The sequence below is a fragment of the Capsicum annuum genome, chromosome 2, assembly GCF_002878395.1.
Source record: "Capsicum annuum cultivar UCD-10X-F1 chromosome 2, UCD10Xv1.1, whole genome shotgun sequence".
NCBI lineage: Eukaryota > Viridiplantae > Streptophyta > Magnoliopsida > Solanales > Solanaceae > Capsicum > Capsicum annuum.
In genome coordinates, this window is record NC_061112.1 from 86,733,601 (window position 1) to 86,737,396 (window position 3,796).

Consider the following 3,796-nt stretch of genomic DNA (forward strand, 5'->3'; position numbering starts at 1 on the left):
CTTAACAATTCAAAATAAAATTTCTCAAGGAAGAAGACACAAATTCTAATAAAAGAAAGTATATTATTGTTGTTAATGGCTTGAACATGCTATGTTTAGGAGAAGATGACAATAACGACAAAGTTCGATGCAAGAACAAACTTTTATTACCATTGAAGACAACTCGAACAAAGTAAAATTCAAGACGAAAATTTTGGCCATGGTCCGAGTTAGGGCTAGGCATATATTGGTTTAAACCGAAAAATCAAATCGAAATTTTAATTTCGGTTTGGTTTTCCGGTTTTTCGGATCGATTTCGGTTTTAAATTTTTGAAATTCGGTTAAACGGTTTGATTTTCGATTTTTCAAAAAAATAATTCGGATAAACCGATTGACTGAAAGTCTATAAATAATTAATAATATATATATATATATATATATATATATATATATATATATATCCATTCATGTTGCTCCATGGCTCTTTCTTTTGTTCATGTTGCTCCATATGGCTCTTTCTTTTTTAAAAAAAAAAAAAATCCTTTACAATCATTTCTTTCTTTTGTCTTTTCCTTAATTTATTTGACACTCGGTTCTTTTTTTTTTCCTTTTTTAAAAAAAAAAAATCTTTTTCTTTTAAGTATATTCTTACATGAATATTTATGATTGATGTATCTTGAGTCTTTAATATTGTACTCCTTCCATTTTAATTAAATTTTTTAAATTTTGTGATTTTAAATTAAAAATATGCTCCTTCTGTCCCATATTACTTGTCTACTTTCTTCATCACATGCCCTTACATAATCATAAATAAGAAGAGTAGTTCTACAATTCTTTTTAAAAAAATTATAAATTTGCACACTTAAAAAAAAAATTCAATTGTAAAAGTAAAATAGAAAAATTCAATTAATTCTATTTTATTTTGAAAATTGACAAATAATTTGGGCTATTATTGTTGATAATGTGGACAACTAATATGAGATGAATGGAGTATGTAGTTTTTAAGTCTTGTGATCTTAGACTTGTCATGTAGAATGTTAAAATTGAAAAACTTACAAAATATAGAAAAAAACTTTTTTTTTTTTGAGACATACCAAAAAAGAAGTAAAACATTTAAATTGAGATGAACAAATAGTAAGTTTTTATGAATTTTTGCAGCTCTTTACTTTCTCTGATCTATATTATATTTTATTTTTAACGTTTATACTTAAATTATAATGAATATGTTTTATATAATGATGATGGTCTTAATAATTTTGTTAAAATCAAAATTAAGACAATTAAATTTTTACATAACCAAAAACTTATAGTAAATTGGTACCATTTAATTAAGATAATGTAACGAAGATTACTTATTATTTATGGAGGAAAATAATTTTGTAAGAAGTATGTCAAAACTAAAAATACTATAACTATGAATAAAAAAGCCAATTAAATTACTCCTTATATTTTTTTATTGTAAATTTTTGGCAAATTTACTAATAATGAAAATTTATGAACAATTAATTTTGATGTGTCATTAGGCTTTATTAATTATACAGTAAAAGAATGTAATACAAATAATTTTTTTTTAATTAAAGCATTATTATTTTTATATTTAGAGTTTGAGCCGGGCTTAGCACGGGCTACGGATAAATACCAATTTTTGGTAGTCCTCACAAGGCTATTATAGTAACTTAAATTAATTTTTAATCCTCTAAAATTGTGACACATTGGATGATAAAGATGAAGTAATATTATCTTTTTTCTTGCCATATGGACATTTACACTTGTGCATATGTCATGAAATGGAAACTATTAATTAATTTTTTTCTTGTAATTTCTATTGTTTAACTATTTTCTATTTATTTTTTTTTGCAAAAAAATAATTAGGAGTCGTGGAAGGAGAATTAAGGAGGAGATTACAAAGTAGAAAATTAAATATATACCAATAAAGTGAAAATTCAAACTCTCAATCAAGTGAACTATTCAAATTCCTTTGTTGCTTAACAAATCGGTAAATCACTCTTAGAGCTTGCGTTATAATGTTTTGTTTCTCATATTTACATATTATTTAATCAAGTCAATTACAAGATATAAACGTCAAATATTTAATAATTACTTTTTTACTTTTACGTCATGCTTTATGAATCATCTTTCAATGATATTATTTATACAAGATTTTGATAATAGTTATCCGACAACAAGACACAAAAACTTTAATTTTGACTAATTTTAAAAAAATTTAATCAAAATTGATTATTTAGTTACTTTAAAATAGTCTTAACAAAATTAATATTTTATATGAGCTTTTATTTAATGTGGTTAGAAATTGTATGCTCATAAATTCGTAAAAATGCTAATATTTTTCAATTTTTATGATCTTTGCGAATTATAATTATTTTATATTATTTTAAATTCTATTATTACATAAAATATCAATTCACTTGAGTATGGACCCGGGCTTAGCACGAGCCTATAAAACTAGTATATACATACCAGCACCAGAGTCGGCGACCAGACGATCATTGTGGGCTGCAGCCTGCAGTGCCGACTGTGGTCTTTCCGGCAGCGACCACTCTTTCGAGTTTTGATTGTTTATGCAAACTTATGCACAGTGAAGTTATATATTATGTTAAACTTATGATTATATCATTTTATTTCATCCATGTTAGAGTTATTTATATCTAGAAATGAAAAATAGGTTTGAAATTTATTTTTTTAAATTAAAATCATTAATTTTAAATTTTCAATCATAACAAAGAGAGGTTCACTACTTTAATCTTCAAAACCGAAATAAAAATTCGAAATAACCAAACCCAATTTGTAGAAATCGAACTGAACTAAATTTATTTCGGTTCGATTATGGTTGCCATTTTTGTCAATCCAAAAATCGAAAAACCGAATCGATATTAAACTATCAAACCGAACAAACTGAATGTCCAGCCCTAGTCCGAGTAGTTTAAATAAAGTGGCCAGATTTTAGTAGGAATTTTAACGACAAAATCTCCGTCTTAAATTTTTATCAAGTTTGATATTTGTCTATTTTTAATATAAACAACGTAGACTAATGGAACCCTACCTCCAGGAGATTCTCTCTATCTGCTACTTTTTTCCACAATTTAGCCACTTTTGCTATTAATTTTCTCTGGCCACTTTATTTAAACTACTCGGAACATGGTCAAAATCTACGTCTTGAATTTTGCTTTGTTCAAGTTGTCTTCAATAATAATAAAAGTTTATTCTTGCATTGAACTTTGTTGTTATTGTCATCTTCTTCGGAACATAGCATATTCAAGCCATTAGCAACAACAATATACTTTCTTTTATTAGAATTTGTGTCTTCTTCCTTGAGAAATTTTATTTTGAATTGTTGAGGTTAAGGATTTTTTCACAAGAGGAATTTGAGGAAAAGGTGGCAAGGAGAAAGCAAAAATTGAGGAAATGGATTACGATTTAATTTCACAAAAACAAAAATTTCATTAATATAAATCCTACGTTGTTTTTATAAAAAATAGTCAAAGATCAAATTTGATAAGTTTAAAAATAATTAAAGGACCAAAACTGATAAGTATATAGTTAAGAAACTATTTAAAATCTACTCTTAAAGTTAAAAGACTATTTATGACATTTTCTCGCTTCAATGACAAGAAATGACAAAAATCAAAGATATTGAAACCCTTTGAAAGTGTCATGAGTTAATCATCAATCTTTAAAGTACCCCCTTCCCACTTCCCAATCATTATTCTAATTTCACTACTAAATTGGATTCATTTGATAGTAGACTTAAGTTACATATAATAAATAATTCATATTATTAAGAGTTTAAATTGAGAAA